Source organism: Pleurodeles waltl, chromosome 6 (assembly GCF_031143425.1).
Source record: "Pleurodeles waltl isolate 20211129_DDA chromosome 6, aPleWal1.hap1.20221129, whole genome shotgun sequence".
Taxonomy (NCBI): Eukaryota; Metazoa; Chordata; class Amphibia; order Caudata; family Salamandridae; genus Pleurodeles; species Pleurodeles waltl.
Genome location: NC_090445.1, coordinates 1,146,361,392 through 1,146,384,337, shown reverse-complemented (window position 1 = coordinate 1,146,384,337; position 22,946 = coordinate 1,146,361,392).

The window sequence follows — 22,946 nt, the reverse complement described above, 5'->3', positions numbered from 1 at the left end:
AGAGTATCTGCCTACCGCTTCCAATTCCATAGCAGACTGGTACTCCACACAGTAGTCAGACATTAGTCTGTGGCACCTGGACTGGTCGATTTTCCGACGATTGGACACCCTTTGGGGTCTGTTTTCAATAGGCCTGTTTGCGTCCAGGCTGGATCTCCAAGTCTCCCGTTTCTTCAGTTGGAGGCCAGATCCCCTGGCAATAGCGACTGATGCATTTCTGCAGGATTGGTCAAAGAAACAGGGGTATGCGTTTCCCCCCTTCGTGATGATCACAAGATTAACAGCCCATGTTTGCAGGAAGAAGGCCAAGGTAGTCCTGATCACTCCTTGCTGGAGGGCACAAGTCTGGTGTCCGGTTCTTCTGGAACTTTCTTGGGATTCTCCAATTCTCCCACCCCACGTTCTGCGTCTCCTCCAGGATTCCCTGGGCAACTGTCACCCATTGATAAGATTAGGTCGGATGCCGCTTTTGGCCTGGTGGATTTCAGGCAACGCTGGAGAGTCCCAGGATTATCAGAGGAGGCTGAAAGAATGCTGGCAGTGGCCTGGGCAGATGGAACTAACAAACGTTACAGGTCAGCATGGTTCAGGTGGGTACGTTGGTGTGTTAAAAACAACCACAATCCCATGGAGTGCCAAGTGGTCCCACTCCTGAATTTTATGGTATCCCTCGTGGCCAGGGCTCAGTGTACAGAGCAATAAACTCTTATAGGTTGGCTATCTCAGTGGGCCACCTTCTTCTGGAAGGCTCTCTGGTAGGAGAGCATCCTCTAGTTTGAAAAGCTGAGAGGCATACGTTTGACATTGTCTCCTGAGCTGCACTACTCAGCTCTTTAGGATGTGAATCTAGTCCTCAACCTCTTCCTGACTTGGCAACGAAACAAATTTTTATCTTGCAAGGAGCTATCAGCAAAATTGGCTGTGCTTTTATGCCTGGTCTTATGTCACCGAGTGTCAGACATGGGGGCTCTGGATATTCTGGGCCTATCTTTCACTCGGATGGAGTGACGTTCCATATTTCCAGGCAAACAAAAACAAATTCCAAAGTGGTCTCTTACCTGGCTTTTCACAGATCCCCAAAATTGTACGTAGTTCACTATCTCAGGGCCTATGAGGAAATGACAGAGGAGTTTAGACCTCCGGGAGAAAGACAATTACTTATCTCATTCAGAAAGCCTCATAAGGCAGTCTCGTCTCCCACCATTGCGAGAGGGATTCGGTGGGTAATGCAGTAAGTGTAGGTTAACGTATTGATATTTGGCGCTAACTCAGTAAGAAAAGCAATGGCCTCCAAAGCTTTCCATTTAGGAGCCCGACTGGAGGACATAATCAATGCAGCGGATTGGTCTTCCAATTCTATGTTCAAAAGGTTTTACTTTAAAGTGGTGCTGGACATGGACTCTTTAGTAGTGAATAAGCTTTGAACGGGCATAATCGTCGCGTCCGGTCCTGACACAAATTGAAAAATGTCCTAGTAAACATGAAGGAAAGTTTCAATTCTATTAATGACACGGAGGTGAGGATTATTCCCATCCAAGGCTTTGAAAAGACCATTACCCGGCCCTATTAGAATCAGCACATGAAGTTTTAACAGAAATTATGATCGTCTAAGTAAAGTTGAAAAAGTTTTCTTTCCGACTGAATGTTCTGAATAACTTCAAAGTTTATAAAAGGTCGAGAAATGTTCTTATTGCGCCTAGGTGTATTTGCTTTATTATCTAATATTGTCTTCAGGCGTTTCTTTTTTATCTGACTGTGATGCTGTTACACAAATAATTATTTTTACAGTAGATTAACAAGTTTTTTTGTCGTCTCCTTATTCTACAAGGACGGAAGGATCCAAACAGGAATGAGAGAGGAGATCAGCATATCTTGTCGCATTCAAGAAAGAGGACGTCACAAGGGGAGCGACCCGGATGGCACTGAACTAGGACTGGCTTATTGGTTACTGGACTTGTAGTTCTTTCTATAGGTTTCATGAGAAAGGTAGTTTTGTTTTGGTTTATGTTGAAGCTGCTGTATGAAAATAAAGAAAGAAAGAAAGAAAGAAAGGCATGATCCTCGCCTCCGGTCCTGACATAGAATCAGTGGCAAGTCAAATTAAAACTTCACTAATGAAGTTTATCAGGATTTGGAAACTCCAAAATTTACAAAGTAGAATAGTTTTCCTAACTTTACTTTGAATAAGGTTTATCCCCTAGGTCCTTCCAAGTGTGATTATTTCCTGATGCAGAATTTCCCAGGTAGGAAAGCCTTCAGCAAACATATATGTTGAATGAAAAGGCTGTACATCCACCAGCTCACGTGAGAGGTGTTGGAGGGAGCGCTCTGAGATGAGGCCATTTTATTTATTTTTTAAGAAGACTTCAGGAGCTTTGCAGTTCACAAAGCCTGAACGATTTAAGGAATAGAAATTGATTTAAGTATGCTGCTTTAACAACTTTACAACCCTCTACTTTAAATTCCATTTAGCTAGTGGGATTTGAAATTGGATTGTGGAAAGTTGATTGAGTGTGCTTTAAGCATCCATGTATTCCTCAAAAAGAAACACATGGTGTGCACCCTAAAAATCAAAACCAAATCCAAAAGAAACAAAAATACGACAGGTTAGAATAGATTTCTTTTATACCCTAATCGACATATATGTTTCTATGCAATATATATATCTTCAAGGCATGTAGCTGTGGTATTAGTAGACCTATACTTCCCCAAATTCATTTGTTTTCAATACTTTGTCCTTGATATTCTTATACTCCAATCTTCTGGGGGCTGATATTTAGTAGTAAAATCAATCACACCAGTAACTGAAAAAGAACCAAAAAGCATTGTGTGCTTTAAATTATTGCATACCTTTTTCATCACAAGTATTTGGGAAAGAATGCACCTAAATTACACAGCTTGAATGTTTGGTTATAGCTCAGGGTCATGTCCACCTAAAAATATGCTTCTGCCTACAGTCCTGTCTATAACCCCTAACTGCTGGTCGTCTGACACCGCCACCAGTGCTGATGCCTCCCAGGCCCATCACAGACCCAGCATGCCATTTCCTCCACCACAACTACCACCCTCTTCCCTCCCTGGTCACTCATAACTCCTACCTGGTGCCTGACTTCTCATACTGTAGGCCGGAAACAGGAGTCCAGGTTTGTCACAGAATGTGGGAGGAACAAAAGGAAGGTGCTGGCTCACCGATGTGGGCACGGGCAACTCCTAAAATTTTACGCCCCAAAATATTACCTCAATAGCACATGCACAGGTGGGTGAATCAGAAACGGTGTTAAATCTCAATTTTATTTAGCAATGTGCCTACGAGATAAGGCACCTCCAGCTTTCAAAATACAATTAATTAAGTAAGGACTGATTTATTATTTGAGTTCTAGGACAGTAATACAATTTAAGGATTTATTACAAACAAATCCAAAGGTGCGGTACAGATATCATAAATGGAGATGCATAAAGTCATTGCCATAAAGGCTCTCAGTAGATAAAATGATAAAGAATAAAGTACAAAAATCATAATAGCATTATAAGTCCCTAATGACCAGCAAATTAATTAGAAACTGAACAGCATTCCTAGTAGCATCTGAAAGTCTTTTGGCTCACACCCAAAATTAAGGGTTTATATATAATTTGTTGCATAGGAAATCATTAGTACTGATAATTTATCATGGTGTGAGCAAAAGAATTACACTCCTAGCAAATCAGAGCAAAGTTGTATGAAACGCCATTTTGCCTTAGTACTTAAGTATTACTCCACTACATGAATATTGATTTTGCACACTCCATGCTAATGTCATCCAGAACAGCAGGACAAACTATTTACATGAACAACAGAAAATTATTGTGAATGAATGAAATACAGTGAGCTAGCAGATGCGCATTGCGAAATGCAACATTAGTGTGTCTGAAAGTTTCTTCGAGAACAGCGAGAACTAAATATATGGAAAGAAGTAAACATGACTCTGCCTGACTGTATGATGCAGTCATAATGAACAGTGAACATGCAAAAGAAGACATCCATTTTGAACAAGATGGCATTGAAACCCAGGGGCGACCCCTCCGCTATGGCGGAGGAGCGTCACCCCACCGCTGAAAGCAGAAAAATAAAGGAATAATAAAAGTATTTTATTACCCCTTTACTTTTCTGATTTCTTAGGGCGGGGTGCGGCCAGCATCCTCCACGTCAACAAGTGGAGGAGGAGGGGTGGTGTGCTTTTAAGTGCGCATGTCAGCTTGGCCAGCCATCCAAGGCTGGCCAATCTGACATGCACTTAGAACTCTCTACCCAGCTGTTTTGCACAGCCAGGTGAAGACCAAGCGCAGTGTCCCTCTCCCTCCCTGAGCAGCATTTCTTCCCGCTCAGGCCAATCCCAGTGCTTCTCTCATGCTGATAACAGCATGAGCGAAGCATCGGGATTGGGTGGGGAGAGATGAAGAAGACGAGAGGCGGCTGGAGCAGCGGAACATGGAGGCAGCAGGTACGTTTATATTTTGTTGTTATTGCACCCCTGCCCCCGTGGTTGGCGCTCTGCCCTGCTCTCCGTGCTCTGCCCCTGCCTCCCTACCTCTTCCTGGCAGCAGCCACTACTGTTGAAATCTAATTGAGGCCTAGTTAACACAAGGCAGAAAAACATGTCATAGAAAATTTGTTTCAAATGTAATAACACCATATCAATGTATACGTGTAATTTTGAATGTAAATCCATGTGCTGAACATTGCTATTAATGCACATCACTACAGAATTCCCAAAAACGTGTAGTCGATCGATCCCTGAATAGGCTCTGTGGTCCACTCTTCTAACCGGCTTCGGCTGTGCTTTGAAATCCATGGCGAGGACATCTCCAAACCTGTCAAACTCGGTCCAGAAACCCCCACTGTTGCTCACTGTGGCTGCAACGCTGCACCCTCACCCCTGGAACGGAAAGAGATTGAATTCATTATCTTTCAAAATTCAAAATTAGTTTTCTGGTGATAATGTATTTAAAATAGATCTGATTACTTTTATGATTTTATGATCAGTGACTTGAGTAGAGCACCCTTTCTATTCTCTGTAATGACTTTATATTTAGCATTTTTACATCTAATCTAAATAGCTGATGTACGAAAAATAATAAGTGGCTCCTAAGGAAAATGGAAGAACGTACGTAAACAACCGAAATGTAGCACTGAGGTTATATGCAGTCTATCACTATGCACCTCTCAAGATGAAATAAGAAGATAATATTGTTTAGCCAGATGGGTGTCTGTGGTCACGTGCTGTAAATTGTTATGTGAAATTGACTGAAAGAAATGTGCATTGACAAGTAGATTGATCTAGAGAGTTGACATTGTTCAAAGCTGTAACTGTAAAGTGATGATCACAGATTAAGGTGCTATTTTCGTGTTCTTTTAGATACTGAAACATGAATTCATACTAAAATATATAAGAAATTGTTTGATGTAATACCATTTTCTATGACAATGATTGTTTTTTTCTGATTCTTTCAGACCAGTCCTCGGTCTTTGACAGACTGGACCACAAAATCCTCTTCTACACCCTCAAAGAAGGGTTTTAGAATAAATTACTCAATACTAAAATGGCTTGATTCTTGCAGACAGGCATCAAAATGTTAAAACATGGCAGTATCTTTCACCCTAAACAGTGTCCTGTGAGATAGGCCTGGGCTTAAAGTTGGCACCTTTGCATTTCAGTAGTTATGTTGAACCGTTTAGTTCATCATTAACTAAACTATGGAATCGGTCTCAGCTCTTCAACAATGATGTCCAGTTTTATCTTAGAGCCTCTGCCAATGCTGATCACACAGTCTTATACCCCTGCTTATCCAGAATTAAAAAATGAATGAAAAGTCAGCTCCTAAAAGTGAATGAATTAGAAATTGAATTTATCCCACTCTGTTCAAAAACAGCTAAATGAGAATTGGATACATGTGATCTGATATGTGAGCTTTCATTCTAAAGTTGTTGGATTCACCACCAAATCCTTATGTATTGTATTAGACAGGAGTCTTAACCTTGAAGCACACATTCCAATTATGGCTATAGGGGTTTATATTTCAAATCAGAGGAGTCTCTTTAATCGTAAACCTTTCTTAGAACAAATTATTGAAAATTGTAGTGCATAGGTGCTCATCTTTTCCAGCCTTGCTCTTGAAAATGCTTTCTTCAGTAGGCCATGAGCCAGGACACCAAATTTAGGGCATTGGTAGCACTAGGGGAATGGGTTCTAACATGATTTTTTGCAAGGTATGGATGCCGAGAGATGGAAAATGTGCGATAGCAAGTTATCACTCTTTGCCTTCTGTCTGGTATTATTGGATTAGCAACTATAGCTGCAAAAAATGTTATTCATAGTTTTGATCAATAGCATACACATTTATCATAATATGTGAAAAACGAAATCTAATTGAATTAATGATTGACAGAAACTAATAAAGTGCACAGCTACTCACCAGAGTGTCCCGGCGCTACCGGTAAGATGGGCGAGGGGAATGTAACCATCCTAAAACACCAGATTGGTTAAATTCAATATAATTTAAAAATAATTATGATTATTAATTGTAATAATAATTTATAGTCCCTAAAATAATAATCATTGTATTCCTCATATATTGATATAGATTATATGCATAACTTTCACTGTTTACCTATTTCATGTGCCTTCATTATGTCGGGTACTATGCCCTGAGATGCCTTTTTTGCCGTGGAGAAAGATGAGAGCATGTGGCCCAACAAATGGGTTTATCCAACTTGGAACCAGACTAACAGCTTTCGTAACAGTATTTTCGTCTCTTTTAATTTGTGACTTATGTAGGTCTGCGTGAGTAAGATTTGATCTGTTGTTACAAACCATTCCCCTTATTTGACCCAAAAAGGCACTTCTGCGTTCAACCGTCGTATACTAACTTTACACAGAACCCACCTTGAGGTTGAACCTTGTTGTACCACCTGGAGTTTGTTTGTCTTTGTTGACTGTTACCTCTATTGCTTGATCAACATTGAATTCGTCAAAACGGATTAACATCTGACAGTTGAACTGAAAAGCATCCCTTGACGAAATTGTGGTGTATCACTGGAAGTTTCACTGCATGTAATGTCATTTCAGCATAGTATACATGAAGATATCTAGCGTAGTTCATCCTGTCATACGCAAAACACTATGGGATCATCGAGCGTATGACGGTGAGATGTAGTTGCCAATTTCCTTCTCTAACAGCATGCACAGAGCCAGCAAGATATTTTCAGAAATAAACACACACGTACAACATCCAAAATGCAAGGAGATCTCCATTGTCATGAGGAAGATGTCCAGGAATACATCCCAAACCTGTTTTACTTTGACAAAGGCAGCATTCTGCAGGAGGTCATCTAACCTGTGTTGGCATAGGTCTTTTGCAAAGTCATTAACATTCTCAATGAAGGAGTAGACTTCCTGAATGTTTTCTTTGTAATTATTTTCCACACAGGAGATAGATTCCACCCAAGTCAGTCTCAACATAGCTTCATACAACACACTTGTGTACTCGAACTGCATGATTCTACATACCACTTTCTAGTACTCCTTCTGCTATCATGTCTGCTTCAATGCAAACATCGCGAAGGCCATCGTCTTAAAAGTGTTTTCCAAGAATGGACATGGCCTTTGCAAATCGTGTGGAAGGTACCCATTCAAAGAATGACTTTTTCATAAGTTGCTTTGGGGTTCCACATGATCTCAGTTGCTTTTGAATGGAGAGAACTTGATCCATGACCACTACAATTTTCTTGAAATGCAATGATTCCCTTATCAGCTCTTACTGTTTCAAAATTTCAGAAAGTTATCAACTCTGTTGTAGGGGCATGAATGGTAGGCAAGTAGCCAATGGAATCCTATGATACACAAACTATGGGGGTCATTACAACCCTGGCGGACGGTGTTAAAGCCGCGGTAATACCACAAACAGGCCGGTGGAAAAAAAAGGGAATTATGACCGTGGCGGAAACCGCCAACATAGACAGCCACTTTAACACTCCGACCGCCACGGCGGTACAGACAAACAGCGCGGCGGTCACCGCCAACAGACAGGCGGAAGACAAAGTACCGCCCACAGTATTACAACAGGCCAATCCGCCACCTTCTCCGGGGCGGATTCACAGTGGATAAAAACACGGCGGAAACAGCCATTTCAATGGGAAAACGCTCACCTTAACACACTCCACGAGGAAGGAGGGCACCATGGAGCCGGAACTCCAAATACTCCCTGCGATAGTGTTCCTGCTCCTCTACGAACATCAGCAACGGAGGCGCCGAAGACAACGGTGAGTACTGCACCTACGACATAGGGGAGGGGGAAGCAAAAGTCAGGGACACACACACGCAACACCCCCACCTCCACCCCGACCCTCGCACACTGCAACACACACACCAATGCATTTCCAAACATCACAGTAACAACCCCCAACCCCCCCGGAAGAATGCAAAGACAAAAGGAAATGAGTACAACCATTGTAATGTAGCACAAGACAGTAAGCTAATATATACATAAATATATACAAATGCCAAAAATATACATCACAATCAGTAGTGCAGGTATGCACCATCCAATGTCCGTGGTCCACTGGGCCCAAAATGCATGGGCGAGGCCCACACATGATACCTGTCCTGAAACGGAGAGAACACTGCAGGGGCATCAGATAGAAATACAACAGGCACCTCAGGGGGAAGGGAAGGGTTGGCACCTCAGCCGGATGACAGCACCACGCCAGATCCACGACGGGGCTCCATGCCCATTGATGTTTCCTGGGGAGTGCAAAGCCACAGTCTCACAAGTCTCTACAGTGGGTGGTTTGCCCACTGTTCCATCCTGGGGAGTGCAAAGCCACAGTCTCTCAAGTCTCTCCAGTGGGTGGTTTGCCCACTGTTCCATCCTGGGGAGTGCAAAGCCATAGTCTCACAAGTCTCTCCAGTGGGTGGTTTGCCCACTGTTTCATCCTGGGGAGTGCAAAGCCACAGTCTCACAAGTCTCTACAGTGGGTGGTTTGCCCACTGTTCCATCCTGGGGAGTGCAAAGCCACAGTCTCACAAATCTCTACAGTGGGTGGTTTGCCCACTGTTCCATCCTGGGGAGTGCAAAGCTGCAGTCTCTCAAGTCTCTACAGTGGGTGGTTTGCCCACTGTACCATCCTGGGGAGTGCAAAGCCACAGTCTCTCAAGTGGATAACAGTCTCCACTGGTTCTGGAGGGGGACTGGTGCCCAGAGTGCTTCATCCTGTTAAGGACTGAGGTAGTGGATGCTGTTCTCCACTGGTTCTGGAGGGGGACTGGTGCCCAGAGTGGTTCATCCTGTTAAGGACTGAGGTAGTGGATGCTGTTCTCCACTGGTTCTGGAGGGGGACTGGTGCCCAGAGTGCATCACTCTCCCCGTGATGGTCCCAGTTCCATCACTGCCCCTGCCGCACATGGGCTAGCGATGGTTGAGTTGGCGGTGCTTGCCCTGTTCAGTGGTCCTTGCCATGGCGGTCTTTGCCCTGTTCAGCGATGCTTGCCATGGCGGTCTTTGCCCTGTTCAGCGGTGCTTGCCCTGTTCAGCGGTGCTTGACTTTGCTGTCTCTGACCTGTGCAGCGGTGTGTGCCAAGCTGGGCCCTCATTGCCCAGCGGGGCTGAGGCTGCCGGGGCCATCCAGGGCACTGACTCTGGCGGTGGTCTCCTGACCGGTGACGATTGTGCTGCCCTCCTGGGCACTGACTCTGGCGGTGGTCTCCTGACCGGTGACGATTGTGCTGCCCTCCTGGGCACTGACTCTGGTGGTGGTCTCCTGACCAGTGACGATTGTGCTGACCTCCTGGGCACTGACTCTGGCGGTGGTCTCCTGACCAGTGACGATGGGGCTGGCGGTGGCGTCCTGGGCAGCGGGGATGATGGCGGCCTTCTCCGCCGCGCTGCTCTTACCAGACTTTGGTGCTTTCTTCTGCCCCTACCCCACCTTGGGAGGAGTCACAGCTGACTCAACACTCCCCCCGGGACCCTTGTGAGCGGCTTTGCCGGCAGAAGTCTTCACCCTCTCCCGACGGGCACTGTCCAACTTCTGGTGGTTCACTGGGGGGGGGGACTGGCTGTGCTTTGGCTCCATGTCACACTGGCTGCCCTGGTGCCCGGTGCAACCCACATACCTCTAACAGGCACCACTGGTACCTTACTTTTTTTTGGCTGAGGTGCTACTACGGGACCTATGAATTGGAGGGGGGAGGTGGTGGGAAAGAGGTCAACGTTGCTCAGGAAAAGTTTTTGACGAACACTGGGACGGGTAGTTGGAGGGGGTATGGGAGTGGAGGAAGAGGTGATGGTTGTAGGAGGTGTAACTTTGGATGATTTGGGTGCAGGTGCATGTTCTGGAGGCTGTCGTGAGGTGGATGGATGTTGGGTGTGTGTGTGCCCGCGTTTGTGTACTTTGGGAGGGGGCGTCACAGACACACTGGGAGAGGACACAGGGGACGTGTAAATGGTAGTGGGGGTGGTGAGTGCAGGTGAGCGGGGTGTGGTGCTGGGTGTTCTGGTGCGAGTCCTAGTGGTTGTAGTGGTAGTGCATGCAGGTGAGAGTGTAGACGAGACTGGGAGGGAGGAGGGAGACGACGAGGAGGGGGACACAGTGGAGGCAGTGGATGTTGCTGTGTCTGGATGTGGGTGATGCTTGTGTGAGTGCCTGTGGGATGTGTGGTGCCTATGTTTGCCTGAGCTTCCCTTGTGTGTTGAGGTGTGTGCAGGCTGGTCTGATGGTGTGCTTGGGATAGGCTGAGGTACAGGGGATTGGGTCTGGGTGGAGGAAGTTGGAGGGGGGAGGCTAGACACAGGGACAATGGCTGCCATCAGTGCTGAGGCCAGAGATTGCAGGGTTCGATGATGGGCAGCCTGACCAGAACGAATGCCCTCCAGGAATGCATTAGTGTGTTGCAACTCCCTTTCTACACCCTGGATGGCATTCACAATGGTAGACTGCCCAACAGTGAGTGACCTGAGGAGGTCAATGGCCTCCTCACTGAGGGCAGCAGAGGTGACAGGGGCAGGGGCTGAGGTGCCTGGGGCGAAGGTGATGCCCACCCTCCTGGGTGAGCGGGCACGGGGCGAAGGCTGAGGGGCTGCTGGGAGGGCGGTGCTGGTAGGGGGGGTGGCGGCTGTACCTGTTGAAGTGGGGGGCACAGATGGTGCCGCCACCACAAGGGAGCTCCCTTCGGAGGACGAGTCTGTGTCGCTGTTTGCTGATCTGGTGACCGCCGTGAAGCTCCCCTCGCCCTCCGTCCCACTGGTGTACTCAGAGTCCGTGGTGTGGCCCTCCATGGCCATGTGGGATGCAGCCCCCTCGTGCTCCGGTGCCACTGTACCTCCGCCTGATGATGCTGATGCACAAAAGAACAGGGAGAGCACAAAAAGGGGGTGTGAAACAGAAGAAAGACAGGTTGAGTGCATGGCTTACCGCTACCGTTGGCGGACAATACAGACACAGCAGCCCCCTGCACTACGCCGCTCTCTTGGCCTCTACAGATGCAGTTCCTGGGATATGGCCTACATGGCTATGGTGGACATCTGCACACATAGATGACACAGGGGCATGTATACCTGTACTTGGCACTCTACAGAGGTGGGGTGGAGTGGTACATGGCCTGCATTATGGAGGGGCCTAGCCTACGGAACTTGCCCTGGCCTAGGGAAACCCACAGCCCTCCTCCCCCACCCAAACCCCTCCACTGCGCGCAAAGTCAGCAGAATGAGAGTGTACTCACCCCCTTGTGTCTGCTGTGATGCCCTCATGCGCCCATCCAACTCAGGGTAGGCCACCGCCAGGATCCGGAACATCAGGGGGGTCATGGTGCGACGGGCACCCCTCCCACGGTGGGAGGCCATCCCCAGCTGAGCCTCCGCCGTCTTCTTGCTCCAGCGGCGAATGTCCTCCCATCTTTTACAACAGTGGGTGCTCCGTCTCTGGTGGACCCCCAGGGTCCGGACGTCCTTGGCGACGGCACGCCAAATATCCTTCTTCTGGTGGGCGCTGACCTACATGACATGTACAGGGGAAGAAGAGAAGTTATTACCTACTGCACCGTCGAAGTGAGTGGCCCACATCCCTGCCCTTGCCATGTGGCACATGCATTCACACTCATTCATGGTCGCAGAACTCTGCCCCTTCCTTCTTACATCCAGCCCTCTCCACCCAGGCATAGCTCTTACAACTTGCACCCTATGTACTCACCTGTTGGTCTGGAGGACCGTAGAGTAGCATGTACTGGGGGAGGACCCCGTCCACAAGCTTCTCCAACTCCTGTGCAGTGAAGGCAGGGGCCCTTTCCCCAGACACACGTGCCATTGTCTCTTCCAGACCGAGGTCACAGCAGCACTTGCAGTGTAGGTCCTCTCCTGTCGAAGATCAGGTATCGAGTGATTAAACAGAGAGAAAATGGCAGTCACGTCCACGGCGGTGACGTCCGCGGCAGTGCGTATCATCAACGCCGGCGCACTATGTCATTGGCTCCTGGGACCCACAGGGTCCAATGTTAACCAATGCAGCATTGCGCTGCGGTCTACGACCGCCTACCGCGACGGTGTACAACGCCAGCGCAGTTACCTCACATCCCATTGTCCCACTTTAGAGGTCAGGTATCCGCCATTTCAGGGGCCCACATGGCTTCATTTTCAACTGCGTCACACATACCGAGGCCTGGACTCAATACACATACATACAACTTTTTTGAATTTGTTTTGGGTTCTGTGTAGCTGTGGTTACATACCTCTGAATTGCTTGACTCTGTGGTCGCTTTTGTCCTTCCTAGGCACCGTCAGCTGGGACATGTGAGGAGATGGCGGAATCCTCCGGTGTACCGACCGCTGGTGGACCTGTTGACAATGGAGGAGCGACATTTAATCATCACCTACAGGTTTGACCACAATCCAGGAACTGTGTACCCAGTTGGAGCCAGACCTGATGTCAGCAATCCGCCATCCCACAGGAATCCCCCCTCAAGTGCAGGTGCTATCAGTGCTCCATTTCCTAGCAAGTGGGTCATTTCAAACAACAGTGGCCATGGCATCAGGGATGTCCCAGCCTATGTTTTCCAACGTGTTGTCCAGAGTGTTGTCTGCCCTGCTGAAACACATGAGGAGCTACATCGTTTTCCCTCAGGTGGAGGATTTGGCTACAGTGAAAGGTGACTTCTATGCCCTTGGACATATCCCTAACATCATAGGTGCCATTGATGGGACCCATGTAGCTCTGGTCCCCCTCCCCACAGGAGTGAACAGGTGTACAGGAACCGGAAGAGTTATCATTCGATGAATGTACAGATGGTATGTTTGGCAGACCAGTACATCTCGCAGGTAAATGCTATGTTCCCTGGCTCTGTGCATGACGCATACATCCTGCGGAATAGCAGCATACCTTATGTGATGGGTCAACTCCAGAGGCACTGGGTGTGGCTATTATGGGACTCTGGTTACCCCAACCTGTCATGGCTACTGACCCCAGTGAGGAATCCCAGGACCAGGGCAGAGGAACGCTACAATGAGGCCCATGGGCGGACTAGGAGGGTGATCGTACGCACCTTCGGCCTCCTGAAGGCCAGGTTCAGGTGCCTCCATATGACAGGTGGTTCCCTATTCTACTCACCAAGGAAGGTGAGCTAGATCATCATCGCCTGCTCAATGCTTCACAATCTTGCTTTGCGACGCCAGGTGCCTTTTCTGCAGGAGGATGGTCCAGATGACGGTGTTGTGGCAGCTGTGGATCCTGTGGACAGTGATGAGGAGGAAGCAGAGGAAGAAGACATTGACAACAGGGACTCAGTCATACAGCAATATTTTCGGTGACACACTGGTGAGAACACTTTCTTTACTAATACTTTTACTTTCACACTTCTACCTCTATCCTGTCTGTCAATTTCAAGCAGTATTTGGTAACTGAGTTGTACATTTCCATTACGGTTTCACAGGTGTGGTTACCAACGTGTGTCATCTGCTTGCATCCTTCATGGACTTGTGATGTGTGACATAGGTATGTTGACATTACTATTGTGAACGGATTTTTTCATTGTTATAGCTAATACACATTTTCAAAATAACAGACTGACTCCAGATTGTTTTGTGGTTCAAGGGTGTTTATTGAAGTGCTAATTATTGGAGGGGGTGGTAAAATGGTGATGGGTGATGGTGGAGGAATGTCCATGGCAGAGTCCAGTCTATTAGTCTCACAGGTGCACTGCCCATATGGGCATAGGAAGTGGAGCTGGGACAGTTCCAATCTGGTCAGGGTTACAAAGTGGGACAGTGGGATGACAATCAGGGTGGTCTCATTTCTTGGCGGGGGTCTTGCCATCGTGCTCTGTCCTGTTCCTGGATCTCAGGGACCACTTGTGGGGTGGTTCTCCGTCTGCAGGGGGTGGGGTGCTTGTGTGGTGGTCCGGTGGGGGACGTCCTGTCCACTAGCGCCGGTGGAGGTGGTGGGCAGTTCATCGTCCAGGCTAGTGTCAGGGGCCCCTTGGAGTGCCACAGTGTCCCTCATGGTGTTCTGTATGTCCTTCAGCACCCCTACGATGATGCCCAGGGCGGAGCTAATGGTTCTGAGTTCCTCCCTGAAGCCCAAATACTGTTCCTCCTGCAGGCGCTGGGTCTCCTGAAACTTGGCCAGGACCGTAGCCATCGTCTCCTGGGAGTGGTGGTATGCTCCCATGATGGAGGAGAGGGCCTCGTGGAGAGTGGGTTCCCTTGGCCTGTCCGCCCCCTGTCGCACAGCAGCCCTCCCAGTTACCCTGTGTTCCTGTGCCTCCGTCCCCTGGACCGTGTGCCCACTACCACTGTCCCCAGGTCCCTGTTGTTGTTGGGGTGGTGGGTTATCCTGGGTTCCCTGTAGTGGTGGACACACAGCTGATTGACGTGTCCTGGGTACAGAGGTATGGGCCCGCTGGTATTTCCAGAGGGTGGAAGGTCAGTGTTGGGCTGTGCCTGTGCGAGGGGAACCGACTGTCCCGAGGCCCACAATGGTCCGGGCTGGTCATCTGGATCCAGTTGGGCAGAGCTGCTGTCATCACTGTGGGCCTCTTCTGTGGGTGGGGTAGATATGTCTAGACCCTCCTGTCGTGTGACGTTAGGTAGTGGTCCTGCAGGGGTATAGAAGCATGATTATTGCATCTGTGTGTGTCATGGTGTGCAATGGGTGGGTGAGCGTGTACCCCAGTGCTTGCATTCCTGTGTGGGGGCTGGTGTGATGATGGTTAGGGGTTGTTATGGGTATGTGCAGTGGGCATGCTTTAGTGATGGGTGTCAATGCTTTGTTGTGTCATGCAGGGCTTGGTGTTGGGATGGGTGGTTTGTGTTATTAGTACATTAGTGAGGAGTTGGAGTGATAGGGGTGGGGGCGAGGGTGGGGGTGTGTGATAGCATGCAGGTAGGGTGGGGGATATGATAGTTAAGATTTGACTTACCAGTGTCCATTCCTCCACCGACTCCTCCGAGGCCCTCAGGATGCATGATGATCAAGACCTGCTCCTCCCATGTTGTTAGTTGTAAGGGAAGAGGTGGGGGTCCGCCGCCAGTCCGCTGAACCGCGATGTTGTGCCTGGAGACCACGGAACTCACCTTCCCCCGTAGGTCGTTCCACCTCTTCCTGATGTCCTCCCGATTTCTTGGGTGCTGTCCCACTGCGTTGACCCTGTCCACGATTCTTTACCATAGCTCCATCTTCCTAGCTATAGAGGTGTGCTGCACCTGTGATCCAAATAGCTGTGGCTCTACCTGCACAATTTCCTCCACCATGACCCTGAGCTCCTTATCCGAAAACCTGGCGTGTCTTTGGCGTGCCATTGGGTGGTGTAGGTGATGTGTGGGGTGGTGTATGTGGTGATGAGTGTGGTGATGAGTGTGGTGATGTGTAGTGGTGTGTGGTGTTTTGTGCGTGGATGTTGTGTGGGTGATGGTGTCGTGTGCCTCTGTGTGGTGGGGTTGTCTATTGCTGTGCTCTCTCTCTGGTCTTCGTCTCTAATTTTTGGTCGTAGGGGTTTGTGGGTGATGTGGGTGTGTGTTTTATATTGTGTTGGGTGTGTGGGAGTGGTGTTTGTATGTGTATCAGGTGTGTGTATTTCGAATTGTCCAATGTGGCGGTGGTTTGGAGATGTGTGCGTATTTTGTGCGCAGCGGTGTGTACCGCCAATGGAATACTGCGGTTGAAAGACCGCCGCGTGGATTCGAGGGCCGTAATAGCATGGGCATGTTTCTGTTGGTGTGACGGTGGAGGATTTGTTTTCGGCAGTTTATCACTGACCTTTGGTGTGGCGGACTTGTGTGGGTGTCTGAATTTCGGCGGATTCCGAGATGTGTGTCATAATAGCTGTGGCGGAATTCCGCGGCCGCGGCGGTATGTTGGCGGTCTTCTGCACGGCGGTAAGCGGCTTTTACTGCCAATTGTTGTAATGACCCCCTAAGTCTCTAGTACTGATGTTAAATCCTGTACAAATTGGTATTATCTGTTTGAGGCTCACTTCTTGTCTTGTAACAAAACACATTATGGCCCTACAACATTGACGGTAACTACCGCCTACCACCACGGGGACGGGCACCAACATATCGCCGGCGTGCCTACCAGCTGTCTACGCGTATCATGACCACCGACAGTATACTGCCAGAATGCTGCCGGAACACCGCAGACGGTCATGGCAGTGGACGGCAGTAAGGCGGCGCTGCTGACAGCAGCAATGCCAAGCCAGCAAAACACCGCCGACCGTATCATGTCCAATGATACGGCCTGGCAGGGGTTTTGCTGGTGGCCGCTGCTGCTGGCAGCAGTACCGCGGACCGTCTCCAGCCGGTGTGCATGCATGTGTGTGACAAGGTATGTTGGTGTGTGTTGCGGTGTGTGGGTATGTATGTGTGCATGCGTGGGTGGGTGGTGGTGGGTATGCGTGTGTGCATGTGTGTATATGGGTGCGCGTGTGGGTGTATATATGTGCGTGGGCAGGCGAGGGAGGGGGAGGATGGGGGAGGACTCGGGGACGGGTGCGGGGGAGACCCCTATCAGTGCCAGGGAAGGGATTCACTGGCACTGATAGTGCCTACCGCCATGGTTTTCGTGGTAGTAAGTTTGGCATGAAAACCATGGCGGTAGGCCGGGTCGTAATTCCGAGGGTGGGATTGTGATGGCCGCAGTGCTGGAGACTGAAGTCTCCAGCCCAGCGGTAGTTACCACACTGGCAGTCAGTGGGTTAAAGTGGCGGTCTTGGATGGGGGTTACCGCCAGGGACATAATCCCATTTTGTTATCCGCAGGCCTGTTGGCAGTATTAACGCCACTTTAACACCGACCGCCAGGGTTGTAATGAGGGCCTATGTTCCTATTTTGTGCAAGTTAACTCAATGAGTTGTCCACTTACCAGTAAGAGTCTCTTCTAGCCTATCAATGCTATCCCATGTTAAGTCAGTGAAGATATGGGCTGAATTTCGGCTAGAAGAACAATTTGCTCATTTAAGCTAGCAGCAAGTTTCTGAAGACAAGGAGGTATCATTTTCTTCCAGTTGTGAGTATGAAATCCAATGATAAAGTCTGTTTAGAGTGTGAATGATTTCAACATTGCCTGTCAGCGTTTTTACAGCGTATGGAAGCAACAATTGCTTGGGGGGATTTCTGGCCATTTGTGACTGCATATATAATGGCCTGACTGAATGATTGCATAAGTAAGGTGACTCTTTTGCACGGCTTGTGTTTTCTGGCTCTGCAGTCAGAAGTCCTAATAAGAACCGTTTAAGATAATTAGGCACTGTAAATGAATCTTTATCAACGTTTGATGGATGATATGGCCATGGTGTTGATGTCAATTTGTTTTAATGTTCATATGTGCGATTATGTTTGATCAATGATCTTGGTCATGCCTGTTGCCTGACATCGCCCTAACCATCCCGGACGGCAACAAGATGTCCCACAGGGACCGCTCCAACAAACCAGGAGGAGGCATCACCATCATCCACAGGAACACTCTCAGGATTACGACCAGCACCGAAGACACCATCAGCACCGCCGAACACCTGCAGTTCCAGGTCCACACTGACCCAAACACCACCCTCAGAGGGACCCTCATCTACACGCCCCCGACAACAGTTCAGCGACTCCATCACTGACGTCATCAGCACGCATGCTCTCACATCCACTGACTACATACTCCTTGGGGACTGAAACTTCCACCTCGAGAACACCAACGTCAACAACACCGCCACTCTGCTCGACAACCTCTCCAACCTCAGCCTCAAACAGCTCTTCACGAGACTGACCCACTCCGCAGGACACACACTCGACCCTATTTTCTCCACCAGCAATCACGTCTCCTTCAGCCACACCACCAAACTCAGTGGACAGATCACATCTGCATCCACTTCTCCTTCAAGAAACCCACAGCACACCACCACCCACAGCAGATTCCCCACCGTAGTTGGAACAAGGTCACCGAAGACCAACTTATCACGACCCTCTCCTGGAACCCGCCCATCGACACCACTGACACTGACACAGCTGCCTGCAACTTTAGGCAATGGATCGACGCCTGTGCCAACACTCTTGCCCCGATCAAGAATCCCTCCAACAGACGCACCGACAGAAAGGCCTTTGGGTTTACCGCCGACCTCCACGAATCTAAGCAAAACTCCCAAAGACTCGAAAAGAAGTGGTGCCAAGATCTGACACTGGACAACCACACAGCCTTCAAAAACACCATCCGCAGACACCACCAACTCGTCCGAACCGCCAAGAGATCCGCCTTCAAAGACCGAATCAACAACAACGCACACAGCCACAAGGAACTCTTCAACTTCTTGAGGGAACTCTCCAACCCCAGCTCCAATGACATCCCACCATCTCAAGACTTCTGCAACTCCCTAGCCTCCTACTTCCGCCACAAGATTGCAGACATCCACAACAGCTTCAGCACTCAGACCCACTATCCACTCTAGCTCTCCATCTGACCCCTGCCCTCACCACATCCTCAACAAAGCAAGCTCCGTCATTGCACCTCAACTACAGAAGATCATCAACATCTCCTTTGAGTCCGCCACCTTCCCGGAGAGCTGGAAACACACCGAGATCAACACCCTCGTTCAAAAAAAAACAGGCGGCCCCAAAGGACCTCAAAAACTTCCAGCCTATCTCCCTGCTCCCCTTCCCGGCAAAAGTCATTGAGAAGGCTGTCAACAGACAACTAACCCGCTTCCTCGAGGAGAACTGCATCCTGGACCCTTCCCAATCTGGATTCTGCAGAAGCCACAGTACCGAAACTGCCCTCATCGCAGCCACAGACGACATCAGAACGATACTGTACAACGGCGAAACTGCGGCTCTCATCCTCCTGGACCTCTCAGCTGCGTTCGACACCGTCTGCCACCACACCCTACGCACAAGCCTCAGCAATGCAGGAATCCGCGACAGAGCCTTATACTGGTTCACCTCCTTTCTTACCGGCAGAACCCAGACAGTCCGCCTCCCCCTATTCCGCTCCGAAGCCACCAAAATCATCTGCGACGTGCCCCAGGGTTCGTCCCTCAGCCCGCCCCTCTTCAACGTCTACATGGCCCCGCTCACTAACATCACCCGATCCCACAACCTCAACATCATCTCATACGCTGATGACGCCCAGCTGATCCTCTCCCTCACCAAGGACTCCGCCAAGACCAACCTCCATGAAGGAATGAAGGCCATCGCCAAATAGATAAAGAACAGCTGCCTCAAACTCAATTCCGACAAGATGGAAGTCCTCATCTTTGGCTCCACCCCTTCCCATGGGATGACTCCTGGTGGCCTGCCACTCTCGGATCCGCTCCGACTCCCACCGACGACACACGCAATCTAGGATTCATCTTGGACTCCTCATTATCGATGACCCAGAAAGTCAACGCCACCTCCTCCTCCTGCTTCAACACCCTCTGCATACTTCGAAAGATCTACAAAAGGATCCCCACCGAAACCAGAAGAACAGTCACCTAAGCCCTTGTAAGCAGCAAACTGGACTATGGCAATGCCCTCCACTAAGGAACCACGGCCAAACTCCAGAAGAGACTGCAACACATCCAGAACGCCTCTGCATGCCTCATCCTGGACATCCCCCACCACTGCCACATCACAGGCCATCTGAGAGACCTGCACTGGCTCCCCGTCAACAAGAGAATCACCTTCAAACTCTTCATCCAGGCTCACAAAGAACTGCACAACACTGGACCAGAATACCTCAACAGACGGCTCTCCTTCTACACCTCGACCCAGCAACTCCGCTCCACCGACCTTGCCCTCGCAACCTTCCCACCCATCTGCAGAACTACAACCGGTGGCAGATCATTCCTGCACCTCGCCGCCAAGACGTGGAACACTCTTCCCACCCACCTGCGTCAGACCAAAGACCTTCTTACCTTCGGGAGACTTCTCAAGACCTGGCTGTTGGAGCAGTAGCAGCACCTCTACCCCCCCCACCTCAGTGCCTTGAGACCCTCACGGGTGAGTTGTGCACTTTACAAATTTCTTGATTGATTGATTGATTAACCTTTAAAACTGATAATTCTCTTTTCAAGTTCAGGTTTTCTCTTACAACATCCTGCAGCATGACATCATCAGATTGGGCCAATAATTTTCCTTGGTTGTTGGGTAGTATGTGGAGGCTGTTACCAAACTCTGTATAAACTACCTTGATTTCTCTAACCATTACCTTTAACCTGTTGAGCTCCAACCTTTGCTATTGTTGAAGCAGAGCTTCTAAGTTACCCAGTTTTATGCATAAATACTTTATCCAGACCAGTTATTTTGTTGCATTAAGGGATTTGCTGTTCATTTTACTCCATTATAAAACTAAGACCGCAAGACCCAGAATTCAAAGAACATTTCTTGGCTGGATGTACTATTAATAAATGGAACTGGGAAACGTCATATCTCTGTTGATACTATACAACTGCAAACTAGGGTGGCCAACTTTCCATTGTCACTTCAAAGGGCACTTTGTGTGTGTGGAGATAAATTGCATGTGTGGAAACACTTTGCTCATGTGTAGACACTAGAAGACATTTGTTGGGGGGCAGATATAATTTGTCTGGAGATTGGGCTTAGCGAGTGAAATTTCTATTTATAAAATATTTGAGTCACAATGCCTTTACAAGCTTCTTAGAGTAAGCTTTGACTGCCCACTATTCCAACTGCTGAGAGACAAGTTTACACAAGCATTGGCAAAGCCAGTAAGTCTCACCTATGCAAGAGATATTGGCTTTGCCAATGTGTTTTAGCCATGTTGTTCACCAGAGTGGCTGCTGTTCAGTATGGCTAAATGTTAGCGTCATAGAGGAGAGTGGTGTAGAGTGTTCTAGAGTGGAATGATGGGTGAAGTAGAGTTGTAGAGTGGAGTAGCAGAGAGTGTTGAGTATTGGAGTGGCATTGTGTGGAGTCACATAGAGAGGCATACACTGGAGTGGCATAGAGTAGAGTGGACTGGTGTAGAGTGCATTGGCGTAGATTGTTTAAGAGTATAGTGGTCTAGAGTGCAGTGGCACTGAATTTAGCGGCTTACAATGGAGTGTTGTACAATGCAGTGACCTAGACTAGAGTGGTGCATAGTAGAGTGCATTGGTACAGAGTGGAGTGTTGAAGAGTAGAGTGGTGCATTGTAGAGTGGCACAGAGTAGAGTGGTGTAGATTGCAGTGGCATAGAGTGCAGTGGCCTAGTGTTCAGTGGCATGGAGTAGAGTGGCTTTCAGTGGCTTAGAGTGGAGTGACATAGAGTTTAGTGATGCAGAGGGCAGTGGCACAGCGCAGAGTTGGAGCTGAGCTGAGTGGCATAGAGTGCGGTGGCACAGAATGCAGAGTAGAGTCGAGTGGCATAGAGGGCAGTGGTGTAGATCAGTGCAGAGTAAAATAGCTTAGAGTAGTGTATATCAGTAGAGTATAGTGCTGGTGCAGTGGCATATAGTGAAGTGGTGCAGAGTGGCATAAAGTTCAGTGGTGTAGAGTGCAACATAGAGTGTCAGAGTGCAGTGGTGTAGAGTAGAGTGGCATAGAGTACAGTGATGCAGAGTAGAGTCAACTGGCATAGAGTGCAGTGACAGAGTGCAGTTGTGTAGAGTACATTTGGATAGAGTGCAGTGGTTAAGAGTAGAGTGGTGTAGAATGCAGTGGCACAGAGTGGATTGGCACAGAGTAGAGTGATGTAGGCTACAGTAGTGTAGAGTAAATTGTTTCGGAGAAGAGTGAAGTGGCTCAGAGTGGAGTGGTGCAGGGTAGAGTGCAGTTGCATAGAGTCGCATAGAGTGTAAAGGTGTAGACTAAAGTGGTATAGAGTACAGTGGCATCGCATGCAGTGGTGCAGGGTAGATTAAAGTGGCGTGCAGTGGATTTCATAGAGTGCAGGGGCATAGAGTGCAGTGTTGTAGAATTACATAGAGTATAGTGGCGCAGAGTGGAGTTGTGCAGAGTAGATAGGTGTGGCCCAGACTGGAGCCGTGTAGAGTGCAGTGTCAAAGAGTGCAGTGGTGTAGAGTAGAGTGACAAAGAGTACATTGGTACAGAATAGGGTGGTACAGGGTAGAGTAGAGAGGCATAGCGTGAAGAGGTGCAGAGTGCAGTGGAATAGAGTGGAGTGGTGCAGAGTGCTGTGGTGTGAAGTGGAGTGGTGTAGAGTAAACTGCAGTAGTGTGGAGTGGTGCATAGTAGAGAGGAGTGGCGTAGAGTGGTGCATAGCAGAAAGGAGTGGCGTAGAGTGGATTATTCATGGTGTGATAGCACATTGACTTTACAGACAATGGGGGTTATTCTAACTTTGGAGGAGGTGTTAATCCGTCCCAAAAGTGATGGAAAAGTGACGGATTTACCACCAGCCGTATTACGAGTCCATTATATCCTATGGAACTCGTAATACGGCTGGTGGTATATCCGTCACTTTACCGTCACTTTTGGGACGGATTAACACTCCTCCAAAGTTAGAA